General features: G+C 42.8%; 1 protein-coding gene across 2 annotated transcripts in view; it reads left to right on the top strand.

Moving 5' to 3' along the window:
• LOC129211459 (contactin-4) overlaps window positions 1–14,776 on the top strand; it is a 336,085-nt gene that overhangs the window by 304,619 nt on the left and 16,690 nt on the right. The window lies entirely within an intron of this gene.

Below are 14,776 nucleotides of genomic sequence, written 5' to 3'. Positions count from 1 at the left end.
TTAGCCATTAACGTGATAAAAGTCGTCTTGGTGAAGTGCTTGATATTAAAAAGCATAGATCTCCAGCCTATCTCTCTTGCCAGTTTTGGACTTATCTCTAGCATTATTAGAGTTATATTTAAAAGCAGAAATACAAATATATTGACTCTTGCGGAGCAGCTTCTCCAGGTACTTTGCCTGTCTGATTTTGATGTAGAGTGCCAGTCGGTGTGAAATATTTGCTCTGGATAGTGGTAAATGTAGCAGATTCTCCCCCCCCAATTCCCTCCCCATCACCTTCTCCTTTCTCCTTTGTGTCCCTCCAACCCCCAGCCACCCTTCAGGCACATCAGGGGTCTTAAAACTGATAACTGCACAGGTAAAGGAGGAAGTCAAGACAAGAGCAAGTGGCTGATGCTTATAAATATACCTGATTCAGCACATAACGTGGAAAAAATACTTTTTTTTTTTTTTTTTTTTAAGAAAAATTCAACTATTATGTCTGTATACCCTGTAGGGAGGGGAAAAAAAGTACATATTTTTATTAAAATTATTAAACTCACAATGTATTGCAGGGTCAACATTATTGCAACCTCTCCTGACATAAAAAAAGGTTTAGAATAATTCCTTAAAAGGCTCAGTGCTTTTGCTTTAGGAATTTTCTTTTCCTCTCCCATAAATCCAGAAGTTCAGGAGTTCTCAGTCATCAATAGAAGATTGGGTTGTTTAGCTCATCATTGAAGATCAAATCCATACATGAGCTGAAAGAGGAGATGACCTATAGGTTAAACACAGACTCTTAATGAGATGAAAGCAGGTTAATTAACACTTTTCATCAACTTGCTTCAATTTATTTTAACATGATCCATTTTAGAAAGGTTAAAATATTTTTCAGTTTTTTAATACAAATGAAAACCCAACATAGTTAAAATGAAACCATAGATCAAGGACTTCTGATAGATATTTTAATCCAAATCAATGCAGTGCATTTGATTATGTGTGTGTTTATGGATGTGATTGTATATAAAACATAAGTAACAAACTACTTTATCCAGTAGTTCTTTCATAGGTGAAGAAGACTAGCCAGTTACCTGGAAGTTACTATCAGACTGGCAACCGTTACAAATTCATAAGAAAGGGCATGTGTTCAACTTAACGTTTTCCACATTGGATATAAGGGGCCATATCTCAGTTCCTGCAGCTTTGTGTGTCTTAGTGGAGTTACCAGGAATTTCTGGCAGGGGAAGATCTGTCTCCTTGAGCTTTTAGTTTCACACAGCTCGTTTGGTTTCTAGAAAACTAAACATGACCGTTGTACTGCTGTGGGATGTAAATCCCCTGTCTCTTCTCTTCTTCGCTTAAGAAGATCTCGCATTATAAGTCTACTAACATTACGACTTTGGTCTTCATCCCAAAGGAGGATACAGTTTGTTGTTTTCCAAAGCTCGCAGCGGGATGAACTTCCAGACATGTGTTTCATGGGAATCCCACAAATTTTGGGTAAATTAAAGTCATATTCTGAGAAGACAATGCAACAGAGAAAACTGAGATCATTGTGGTGTACGGTCCTGTTGTGGAAGATGGGAGCAGGTCTCCCTAGACCCACTTCTCTCCACACCAAAGTAATTCAGTTGGACTGTGCAGTTAGGGATAGGGGAGACGGTGATCTAAACATGACGTGCGTTGAGAACGTGACTACCAGTCTCTGTTTCGGGTAAAGATGAAGGAAGCCGTGTGGGAGAATAAAGGGGGAAAGCGATGATGACTCTCTTATCCTAAGAACTTTATAGCCTTGAAAACTGACTGAGAACAGACTGGCCTGAAGGCTATGTTTTTAACATCAAAGATACAGAGGAAGTGTTTAGAGAGCACATTTTCTGTCGTAGGAGGAAAAAGTGTAAGAGTGTTGAAGAAAAGAATCTGGGACGGGACTTGGAGAAATATCAGTCATTTTGTGTATTTTCTCAGAAGCATTTTTGGAAGCAGCTTAGCAGAACCAAACTTCTGAGGTTTTGAGCTGTTGTGGCTTTTTCTCTCTGAGTCTAGCTGGATTGCAAACAGGTTACTCAAAGTTGCTTATCAGATAATAACAGCCAAGTGGCACACAGATAAAGACTAGGAGTGATGGGTTTTGACACATCAGAGAGTAACTAAAGCGCTGCTGAACGATGATGAGGTGATGCTTGCAATATTAGGGACTCCTGGGACCTGATCTTCCCCTCTTCTAATGCAATTTAAGTAAGATTATGCACAATCCCATCAAAGTTAATATGTGAAGACCAGAGTCCCTTGTCTTAATCCCAAAATTGTGATGGCAGAGAGAATTTAATATCAGACACCACCGGAATAGGTTAAGTTCTAGGTGTGCTGTATCACAGCGTGAAAGCCAGTCATTTGGGAATACGACATGAGTGTGAACGTTCATGACTCAAAAGCAGGTTGACTCTGAAGTTTTATCACTGAATTGACCTCCCATGGCTTGGGTTGGTTCTCTCTGTCTCTGTCACACAAACATTTGGAATATGAATTTTGCTTTCATTATGGTCGAAGATTTTAAGTGTATCGTGAAGAACTGGTGATCCAAGTTGTAGGGTTTAGTGCTGTGTTTTCTTTTAGCTACATTGTGAATATATCTCACCAATAATCTTTATTAGAGTTTATTTAGAAAGCCAGCAGTATTTCACCAGTGAAAATTTCGGTTCCTTTTGTGTCTAATTGCACAGTAGAAAATCTCTGTAAAAATCCAAGCCTGAATCCATTAGTCCTGGTAACTAAACTGTTTGGTGCAGTTGAAGATGAACATCATTCCTTGCAGCAGACAGCCAGGAGTGGGAGTGTGGGGGAGAAATGTTGTCGACCATGGCTGAAGCCCTAGCAAAACCGTGTGCTAGGACCAAACTCATCCATCGCTGAATGGAGAGATGATAGCGCTGACAGGCTATTTTGTTCTCCCTCTCTGTGTATCTTTGCAAGTTAGAGCTTGATTCTTGTTTTGAAGTGATTTACATAAGAAAAACTTGAGGCTAATTTGAAGTAAAATGCCATGTAATGGGAGAAATGTCAGGGACATTTTTTAATGATGCACAATGTTGCATAATTTTTCACTAGAGTAGGAGCTGGGGATTTTAAGCAAGTTGTAATGATGGGATGGGCTTGCAGGTTATTATTTTCATTCCATGTGATCCTGCCTCCATCCTGCCCCTTCCCGTAACATCAGTACCAGGGCTCACCCAACAGGAGAGCAAAACACTAACACGTCCCTCGGAAGACGAGTTTGCCTTCTCAGTGTGTCACTAATTAATTAGAACATGGAGACACGAGTCCCTTCCTTGCAAGAGATCACAGGACATTGAGAGACCATCTTGCCTTCACCAGGAAACAAATTAGACTTCTGTGGCCCAGGAATTAATTTTTTTCAAGGTTTGTTTTGTTGGTTCTGTTGGAAATTGATGCTTGATCTGTTTGGAAATAGATGTTTGGGCTTCAGTCTTGCACGTGGTAGAGTGGAAGTCTCAATGGGGTTTCAAGAAAAAGTTAATCTTAAATAAAAATATCTGCTGTGCACAGTGGTATAAGAAGAGAAAACAGTTTATAATGAAGGTTTTATTTCCATTTTATACGCTGGGCAAATGAGGCAGCAAAGACTTTTAATGACTTGCTGAAGGTCAGCCAGAAAGTGAGGAGAACTCATTTTATTCCTTCTCACACCGAGGTCAGTGCTCGTGCTGGTCTTCACCCCACAGAGCAGCCTTGCTCTTCGCTCAGTACTCTTCCCCCTCTTCTGCTTATCTAATTCTCTTTTCAGTGGAATGCTGTTAAGCTTAATTGTTCACGTTTGGTTGTGATTCAAAGTCTAAATGTTCAAACTAGTGTTTACCAGGCTGGCTCCCCTGCTGTGCTTGTGCCTTGCAGGAGCCCTGTGCAAGCCTGGGCGCTGGGTGCGCTCCCTCTGCCAGCAGCGCTTTCTTCGTTTGACGTAAACTTGCAGGTACTTTTTGAAATGTATGTTTTCCACAAGTTGGCTTGAATAGGCTTAAACTTTCCTGTTATTTATATGAATAACTTGACTAAGAATTCAGTGTTATCATTAACTAGAGGCATCCATTTTCTACTTGAAATAGCATTTTATTTAAACAGTTACTTCAATTTTGTTTTCAAATAGTTTTAAATAGAAGAAAATTGGATGTTACCTGTAACAGCAGTAATTTTTTCTAAGTGTTTAGTTTGTTAAAAAGTTTGACTTTTTTTATTTGAGGTTGACCTTTTGAGCTGACCTGACAACATTTTTTTGAAACTGAGAATAAACTTTTAAAAGTTATTTGCATAATTGATTGCTGTACCTGCCTGCAGATTGTCACGCCTCGGCCTGCCCAATGCATAACAACTTCTTAATTATGTCTTGTTGTCTGGATGTCATTTCCTGAGACACTAGAGAAATACCCAGATTTCTGTTTAGTGTAGATTGTAAATAGCTTGGGAATTTTAGATCTTTCTTTTGTGTGGTAGAGTCATTTCTCTACGGGAGCTATTTGCAAGAACTTCTACTAATTATATTCTAATTATAAAATAGTAGGAGCAGATGCTGCTTTAGAGAAATACTTTGGTTGAAGGCATTCACGGGATGGATATAGCAACCCACCCAGCAGATAAGCCGTTGTAATAACAGCAGGAGACAGACGCTCCGCGGTGAAAATGGAGGTGACAGATAGCCATGAGTTCCAGTGGGAAACTCTCCAGGTTGTTCTTGGGTCTTTATATTGAGTTTGGTGTTCCAATGGAGATTCAAACTCTTTAATAAACAAATACATCTGGTACTTACTAAAATTAATCAATCTTGATAGTCTGCTTTCTGTCAAGGTGGGTTTGTTGGGGGTTTTTTTGAGATCTGCCAAGAAGTGGAGGGAGGAAGGGCAAAAAGGAATCATGCATTAGAAATGAGGAAAGTTAGAGTAAGGGAGTTCGTCCTGATTGCTCATTAGAGCTCAACAGCACAGACCCACTGAACCAGAGGACACGCTGAACTGGAATGGGTTTGTATTTTAAAAGCAGGGTTGAGAAGTGCTAAATGGCAGAAGTTTGACTTTGGAGTCGTCTCCAGTGCTTTTTTTCATTTAATAATGAGCATATATTCAGTAGGTCCCAGTTCTTTGCCTCCATAACCAAGAAAGTCACAGTCAGAGGAATCGATGAAAATGATTTAGCAAGGACAAAACTCTCTTGTTCTTTTGTGGATGTATGAGTTTTCCCCATCCATGCAGGGTAATCCCTTAGGAGACATTGGCCAAACCAAGTTAGCAATGGAAATATTCAGCATATTCTGCTGATGTGCAGCATACGGCTCATAGTTTCAAATATAACTATCAGTTCTGACACCTAAGTTATGTTTCTAAGCACTGGCCTTCATAAAGTCTCTCCAGTCACTGTCCATAAGACAGGTCCCACAGGGGCCAGGCAATGAAGTTGGCAAAGCATGCGAAAAATTGCCACATGTTCTGAATTCCTTTTTAATTGCAGCAAGAATCTTTAGCCTCATCTCACAGAAGTAAAAATCTTAGATCCGGTGCTGTTCTTATTCTGCAGCAAATTGAAATTCTCAGGAAAAAGCAAGGTCAAAAAAACCTTAAAACCAAATAGAGAAGTGACTGCAGTAGGCCTTGACACTTGACCAGATGAAAATGCAAGGAGGTGCTTCCTTTGACTGGTTTTATAATACAGCTTAAGGGCAGTTGTGGGTCTGTGTTTTTTACTGTAGCACATGATAGCCAAAATCCCAACGTGAAGAAAATAGTGCCTGGAGTAAGCTAGGGACATCCCTGAACACACAGAGCCACACATCCATATAATAATGAAAATAAATTTACTTTAGGTTACATGTAGGTACAAACCAGAATGATACTGTGACATCCTCTATGTCTGTGCGCGTGCGTGGCTCTATAGCAAGGGTTGTCTGACTATGGTCGTAAGGAATTGCGTATTACTGAGTAATAATTGTATTAATTTGGGGAACCGAGAGGTATTGTGTCTTCCTGTAAATGACATTATTGTATAAAACTGTATTTATACAGATACCTGTATTACAATGGGTGTGTGGGTTTTACTAACTGTGGGTAAATATATTGATACAGCAGTTTAGTGCAAAGGTTTATTTTCACCATGTTAAAACACCTTGAGAATGAAGTAGAATAATCTTAAATTTGCCCGGTTTCTCAACATTAACGTAATAGCACAAACTCTCCCTGTTTTCAGAGGTATCAGTAGGTGCCCCCATCCAGTCCTCCCATCCAATACGAACGGTGACGTGCTGCTTTCACACCAGGTACTTGGGAAGCTGCATGTGCCTTGGGCTGGTTGGTAAATGACCTGTACGCCAAGACTTGCTTATCCCAAGACATTCATGACACATGCAAGCCTTGATCTGGGTGACATTAAGGATGGATAAGCTGTGGATCATTGGCTGGGAAGCTGGAAAGTCCAGCCAGTGATTTTCATGCTATTCTGTAAGTTCGACAGCTCAAGAGGCATCCGCTCCTAATGACTCTTAATTTGGGATTTGCTCTTGCATGTCAGCTAATTCCTAACATCTTGGTCCTGATGAGGAGGGTGTAAATAATAGACATAGAATTCGGATAGGAAAGACATAAAATACATACTGTACCGTAAAAATGCAAAGACTGTGCCAGTCACTTCATAATTTTGCAGTTTGAATGCCTGCATATCATATTATTGCTGCTCTGCTTCTCTTTGAAAATTTTTTATTTATGGTCATTACTATTCAAAACGTATTTAAAGGCCCCATAAATCAACCATCTCCACAGGCTAAACTGTTCAGAGGGGCAAAATGCTGTTGGCCACTGTGTACCTGGGCTGCACAGCAAACTGCATGGCATTACGTTTGCACAATTACCTGTGGCTTGTGTTACAAGGAGAACGGTGATTGATCCTTGAGTGACTCGCAATTTATCAAAGATTAGATATGATTTCTCCTGTATCTGATTAACCTTCTCTGTAAGATGGCCATCATTTTTGCAATGACAGTAGATTATTCCATACTTGAAAAGACGGATATCAGCTAGTTGCAATCAATAGCCCACAAAAGGTGGCACCCTGAATTCACTGGCTTATCTATAAAGTGTGTCACAGATGGTTCAATTGTTTGTCAAATACACCGATTTCATTTAAGGCACCTCTGAAGTGAAGTGGTTTTTATTTTAGTTTGAAATGCAAAGAGATAGAGAAGGGATGTTTGGGTTTTGTAGTGTAATCAGGCACTGTTGCATGCCGCTCTAAAGAGCAAGTACACATCGCTATGAGTGACAGATTTGATTGTCATTTCCAGACCCCATTATGTATGATTTTCTTTGTCACAGTTGTATGGAGAGAGCTTGATTTGATAAGATTGCATTGCACTAGGTAAAACGGAGGTTAAAATGAAGTATTGTGCCCTCTTGTTATTTAAGTAACACTCACTGTACTCTCAGTGGAGTGGATATATTTTCATATATTTTGTCTTTGAATTTGCTGTAATGGCACATCCCTCCCCAGTATCCTTTGATGCAATTCCATTCTTAATGTGTTTTCAGATTTAAATTAACCTTCATTTATTATTCAGCCGCACAAAGAATGCATATTTGAGTATGCAGAAATGCAATCCCTTGATTGACTGCCTGGTCCCTGTCTGGGAGGTGGGAGGCATTAATTCCTGGGAGGGAGACTCTTACGTCAAGTTTAGACAGTTTTCAATCAGTGGGAAGCTCTTTTTCAATGCCAGTTTAAGAAATATGTTAATGACTTGTACCTCGACTACAGTTCAGCTCTGAATGATGCTGAGAAGGAAACTGCCGTTCTTGGGAGGGACCCTTCAGCAGCTGGATGGACAGGTTACTCAGGAGTGCAGTCACAAGGAACAACATCTAAACTCTCCTCTTGAACATCCCTTGCCCACACTAACAGCAAACAGAGGCTGCCTAAGAGAAAGGGGCTCACGCGACGTGCTGAAGCACCTATTTAAAAATAATTGCATGTCCCCCACGCCGCTGTGGTTCCGATATGGCAAGATTTAAGCCAAGTAAACTGCAAGATAAGGATCCTCTTTCAGGAAAGCAATTTTAGCATGTCCTAAATGCCCAGCTCAACCGAGTGTATTGCTGAATCAGAGGCTCCACTCTTCCAGGAAAGGTCAAACGTTCTGTTCCTCCTTTCCTTAATCCCCGTTAAATACATGGCCACGTATCACTGCCTTCGTTGCCAAAGATTGGTGCTGCCTGATTACGTGGGAAGATCTAGACCACTAACCACATATATTTCTAAAATCAGAGAAGTGACTTTAGTCCCAGGCCTAAATTCCCTTTTCTGAACTGATAGTGTCCCTTTTGCTTTTAATGAGATTACATTTTATTAGGCTGAGCTACCGTAGTACACACCAGAGGATACTGTAAGTGCTGCAAAATTTTCTGTTAAGAAATGTGCCTTATAAAGCAGTTACTTGTCTTGCGAGAGCACGTGTATTATAGCTGATTGTATGGAACAGAAGAGTTATATTGGCATAAAAGCCACATGCCTGTTCCTGAAAGCATATATGTGACTCATCGCAGCTCGCGTCTGTGATACTGTGAAGGCCAAATATTGTAAATACTTGGCCATTCCCCATTTCTTTTTAATGTTAATTTTGGCCGTGCCCCAGAAGGTACTCAACCAATCTATTAAGATAGCTGTAGTTTGCTATGGTAATTCATACCGTGTGTTCAGTTGTTCACCGGTTATTAATCTCTTTAGTTCAGGGTCACATTTTCCTCTCTTCAGCGTTTCTTACAGTGTCTGATGGTGCTCAGAGCACCACGAGCTGCCAGCAGCTTAGCCAGTCATCAAGTCTCAGATGCTTTTGACTTTACAGTCTTGGATAAAGATGCCCCTGGCTCCCTGGCAGGGTTCAAGGCCAGGTTGGATGGGGCTTTGGGCAAGCTGGGCTAGTGGAGGGTGTCCCTGCCCATGGCAGGGGTGGCACTGGGTGGGCTGGGAGGTCCCTGCCCACCCAAACCAGGCTGGGAATCTGTGATAAATGTTTCATTCACAAATAAAAGAGAAAGAAACATCAAAGCACATTTGAGTATTTATGTATTGGACTTTGATTCTTCAGTTGCTCATAGAAAACAGATGATTCTACTTCCAAGATTGATTTTTATTACCTCCAGACACGATTTGCCTTGAAATCAATACAATAATGTAAAATATCATTGCAAATAGAGAACATTGATCTGCAATGCATTTATTAACTCTCTCTGATAAAAAAACAAAATGAAAACAGTAAACATGCTGGTATTCCAGAAGGAGAAAAAGTGAGCCCCAAATACTCAACTTACAGTTTATCTACAAGAAAAACCTATTTTAAAATCTTGTACAAGAAATGGTTTATACAGATAAGGAAAAAATGTAGCTGGATCTTTAACATTGTAACACTAATTGCTGTTTAAGAGAATTAGGCAATTAGATGGTTAATCAAACTTGAAACTACTAGTTATCTGCCTAGGTCCACATAAGGAATAGCAGCAACGCGAATGGAAATTGAGCCCGAGGAGAAGCAGCGCTCTGTCCGTTTTCTCTCGCGCTGGATGCAGCCGTGTGTGCTTGGCATCCCTTGCCTTTGTCTTAGCTGCTTGTTTGAAGCATCTGGTAATTGAACATAAACTCTTGCACTTGAGCATTCATGCTTGAACCTGAAATTACCTTGTCATCCAGACTGGCTTTCATTAAACAGCCAACAGATGCCCTGGCATGCTGCTATCACAATACATGATGCAGAGAGTCAGAACCTCGTGTGCTGAAATGGCTTTGGTCTGTACGGTCTCCTCTTGTCCAGCCTGGAATAAACGTCCTCCTCTGCATTCTGCAGCAGCCGCTCTGGCCATTAAGTGTCTGAGCTCCTCGCTGCTGTTTAACTCAGACGTGCCCTCTGAGTATAATAGGTGGGATACTAATATTTCGTATGTACTTGAAGAAAATGTACCTATCCCTCAGCAAAAACAAACACTGCTCTTTTGTTTTCCATTTAAAGAACCAGACCATGTTTCTTCTGTCCGTAAGCAGCTGTCGCAATTTTCAGTAGCTGATTTGCATCCACTTGCAATACCTTCCCCTCCAAAGCCATGAATATTTACACGCTCTGCCTATTTAGGCAAAAGACCAAAGGGGAGAGGGACATATATTGCAGACTTTCAATGGAGGATCTTTTACGAAATTTCCATTAGCTTCCATTAACCAAACCTAACAGCATGAATGTGCAGACAGATCTTGAATGAAGTGAAATGGGCAGGGCTGGAAGAAGAAAGGAAGGAAGGAATAAGCCTTTGCAAAATCTTGGAAAATTTCCCTTGCAGTGTAACAGTCTGAAGGCACCGTTAAGTTTTGGGGGGAGTTCTGATTTCTTCAGTTTTTTACCCTGGATGAATATGTCAAAACCTGAGTATTCCCTTCTCTTCGTTCTCCTGTGACCTCCTCCTCTATGCCAGGACGGATGTCTAAATAAGCATTTAGGTATTCGGTGCACAGGTTTCAGAAACCAGCAGTGGAAGTGCCGACATTATCTCTTCTTTGACTCTGTCTGTGAGTTACTCGACTCCACTGATTTGAGGCCAACAACAGGAGCTGTATCTCCTGAGCACGTCACAGTTCAATCTTTTATTATAGTGAAATACTCTGTATTCCTTCTGCAGTCAGGGCTGGCAAAGCATATCTCATTGTTTACTAAGCACTTTGATAGCCTTAAATGAAAGGCACTGCGGTTATTAGCATCGCTGAATCCCTTCCCAGCAGAGCGGAGCACGCAGCCTCCGCAGCTGAGCCAAATTGGAAATGAGCACGTTTGGAAACGGGACGCCAAGTAGCATCACCTAACGTGGACAGGTCCGCATGCCTCTAGGTGAAAAAAACCCCTCCGGTCAGTTGAAGTCTTGCTGATGGGCACAATATCTGTGACATTGCTTCTTGATTTGCCTTGCTCCTCTCGCGTGCTCTGGGCTGACCTATTTTTTTGTAAAAAAGTGCATTATCTCTGAGTGTCAGCCTCTGATTCGGTTTATGTCACTTATGTCGTGCCACGGTAGATTGTGTCCCACTGTGTCATGTCCTCCGGATCAATATGACACAACATAGCACTGCGTGAGCTACAGCAAGCAAACGCAGCGACGCAAAGCTGTTTACCCTAAACAAGTAATCCCTCCTAATGGACACCCAATCAATAGAAAATCGGGGTGGGATGGTTTCTTTTCAGACTGGATAATTGTTACCCTCGGACAGTACCCACCATGTCTGCAGCCTGCTGCTTTGCAGCTCGGAAATGCATCACAGCTTCCCGAAATGAGACGGGAAAGGCAGGCGGCACAAGCAGCTAATGACGGGCTCCCTTCTGCAGGGACGAGGGCCAAAAGCGCAGCAACTGCAGCTCTCCTCCAGGTGGGAAGTGCTGCTCGGCTCCGTTTCTTCGAACAAACCAAAGGCTGCCAAGAAAACTTTGTTAAAATGTCTTGTAATGGAAACCAAATACATTAAATCAGTCAGAAATACACCAAATTCTCTGCAATATGCTGCAGCAATAAAACTACGGGGTGTAACGCAGGACAGAAAGAGGTGAGAAAAGCTCGGACAGCCTCAGTGCACCCCGCTAGCGAGGCCGGGGCCGATGGCGGTGGGGCCGGGAGCGGTGCTGGGCGGCAGCGCGGGTCTGCTCCAGCTGAGGACCATCCCCGTGAGCTTTCACGCTGCTCAAACCATCTCAGCTCTGACAAGAAGCCGCAAGCTGAGCCGCTCCGTGAGCTGCCAGCCTGGCTGGCGTGCAAGGAACACTGCACACAAAACAACAAAGTGCCGTTTCTGTCACGCAAAAAGCGTGCTCCTGAAAATGCCGGCATGAAAGGAAGGCTGAGAGGGAGCTTCCCTGCTTCCCTGAGCCTTCAGTGACACCTACAGACAGAGCACCCGTCGTTCTGCAGACTGGCACCCCGTAAGCCCTGCCTTGCCTCCGCGCTCCCCGGGCTGCGCAGGAAGGGTCTCCTCTTCCTCCGTAGCAAAGCCAAGCCCAGGCCAATGTCGACTCGCTCACGTCTGCTGTCACTGCATTTGCTATACCTACAGGATGCCTACTGCGCATTTGCAGGTACGGTGTCGTTATTTTTTTTCCTGTTTCATATTTGAGACTGAAACCCAGATTATTTTACCTCCTGATGACAGAGATCTTTTCATCCCTTGGGAGCGTTCCCGTCAGCATGCACTATCCACTCATTTCTCCTCTAAAAACTTCTCAGTAATGCCAGTCGAACTTTCTCAGAAGTGATGGGGAACAATTCTGCTTGGTTCTTGTCTCTTCTTTCTGAAGAAAAGAAACCCCCTGGCTGGGGGTTGCCAGGCGCTGCTTCCCGCTGCGGAGGGCTCAGAAACCCGCAGGCAGCTGTGAGGGGTGACGTTACTAACAGAAACGCTCACCCTTCATCTGCAACTGAATCTTTCAGCCCTATTTTCAAAACTTTCTCAAAATGCACCAGAGTGTTCCAAAGGAGAGTATCGGCTCAAAATATCACCAAAATCACTTTTTTTTTTTTTTAATTAACTGTCCTTGACATTTAAGGAAAATAACCTGCACTTGGGGGGACAGGACAGTAACAGAGCATTAAGATCAGCTCTCCCATAGCGTCTGTGCCCCTAGCTGCCTCCCTCACCTTGCACGTGGACAATAAATAAACGGGTAGCTAGCTCAGACAGAAACAATCATTGGCTGGTTTTGTTGGCGTTTTTTTATTATTTTCGACTTGGATGCTAACCAACACAATTTTGGTATCATTAAAGCACTCGCCATAGTTTAAAAAGTGCCTGATGTTACAGGTTTTGAAAGTGCAAATGTAATAATTTGGATTACCACTTGGCTGCGTATCGCCGAGGTGTGCCTACACTCGGCTGCCCTCAATTGGCTCCTGAATAACATTTTCCATTTGCTGCTCTGCTGGGGATATTAAAGGTGGGGAGGGGATGATTTTGTTTTCCAGCTTTCGCAGTCCTTGAGAAGAGATGGGTAAGCGTTCTCCTTGGGGTGATTTGTAAAGTGCATTGCCGGGGCTCGCGGTCCTGCTGAGCACGGCTTGGGGCAGAGCCCTCCTCGCGCATCGGTTGTCGCCACGCTGGATCGGCCGTTCCCATAACCTGGTGTGTTCAGCTATTAGAGTGCAATGCTTCTTGGCGTGATTGGATTGAGACCTGGGGGCCTGACTTTCGGAGGCACCAGGCACTCGCAGTTCGTACGATGTCCACAGGAGCTGCGCTGAGCTGCTCTGGAAAGCAGGTCGTTAGCAAACGTGCATGTTTCATTCGTTATATGTTTATAAACCGTATGTGTTACAGCAGAAAGAACCAGATTTGTGGCGTGGACTTCTCACCTCTTGCAGAAAGTGCCGTGGAGGCGAGGGTTAGCTACAGCAAAACCTCGGTGCTGACTGTTAAGGGCCGCAGCTTACACGGATCATTGCAGGACTCATGGAGGAGAGCTCAGGGCTTTGTGGGAGGCACCCGTTTCATCTCAGAGTCAAGTCCTTCATAAATATTTCATACGGGCTTTGAGCAGGGCAGAGGAGGAACTTCTGATGCTGAAAGGAATTTCAGTAAGTGATTCCGTGCCGAGCCCCGCTGCAGGTGCTGGCGTTTCTGTAGCATCCTCAGCTTGGGATGCTCCGGGTCGTCTGGAGTTCCAGTAGTAGCAATCCCAAGTGACCATAAAATCCTGGTACACCAGTTATACAAAAACAATGTCATAAGTCTACGCAATAATTAAACATTATTTGAGTAACGTGCACTCATACTGCTTAACCTGAGAAATTTCAAATGCTTTACTTGTATTAATTAGTTAAGCCTCAGAACACCTACTGTGGTTCGTCTAAGAGTTACCCTATTTTGTTAGAAGTGAAACCAAAATATAGATGAATTAAATTTGTCCAAGATAATACAGCTGAGTCCCTGAGGACTTGATCTGAAGCCTATATGGTCAGCGATGAAACTTTTTCCACCACTTTTGGTAAGGTCTTTGAAAATCCAGGAACAGCTTCGCATCCCCTGAATCTCGGTGAGTAGCTCTGCCCAGTGCGTATCTTTGTTGCTGTATCCTTATTATTTTGGCAGAGAATTAAGTAGTTGTCCAACAGTCTCTGGAAGAAGTAGTTAAGATTTTGGTTTCATGTACCAGAGAATGAATAATGCTCGTAGTATTTTAGCATGACAGCTGTGCAGAATAGACTTTTGGAATAAGCAAAAATATCTATCTGTATATGATTTTCAGACTTTTGGTCTCATTGTTAAGCAATATTTTTTCTCCTTTTCATTTCCTCTGAGGCCCTGTAGAAAAAAATTACTGCATTTTTGTCAACAGAAATGAAAGACAAATGTTAACTTTAGAGGCAGAGGGAATTCACGGGCACAGATGAGGAGCTGAAGTCTGCATAATGTGTCATGGCTCATCTTTCTGTGCCACCATTTTGCTCGTACTGCACGACTGAAGTGAAAAATAGACAATTAAACCAGTGGTAAAGGGTCCATGTGAACTCCAGCTGTGAATAAGGGATTAGTCCTGCAGCTCAGGGTGGAGCTGGTATGTGCTGCTGCCCATCGTTACCAGACAGAGCTCGCGACGTCACAGATACCCGCAGGTTTGGGGGCTTCCCTTTGGAAATGTCGTGGTTAGGACCATGCCCTTTCTCACCTTTGTTCTGCTTCACCTCCCCAAAATACGTGCTCAGGTCTCGTTCAGCAGGTCGGTGACATGTCGTGT

The sequence above is a fragment of the Grus americana genome, chromosome 11 (assembly GCF_028858705.1).
Source record: "Grus americana isolate bGruAme1 chromosome 11, bGruAme1.mat, whole genome shotgun sequence".
Lineage (NCBI taxonomy): Eukaryota > Metazoa > Chordata > Aves > Gruiformes > Gruidae > Grus > Grus americana.
Note: the sequence above shows the minus strand (reverse complement) of the source record. Positions and strands in the feature narration are given on the sequence as shown.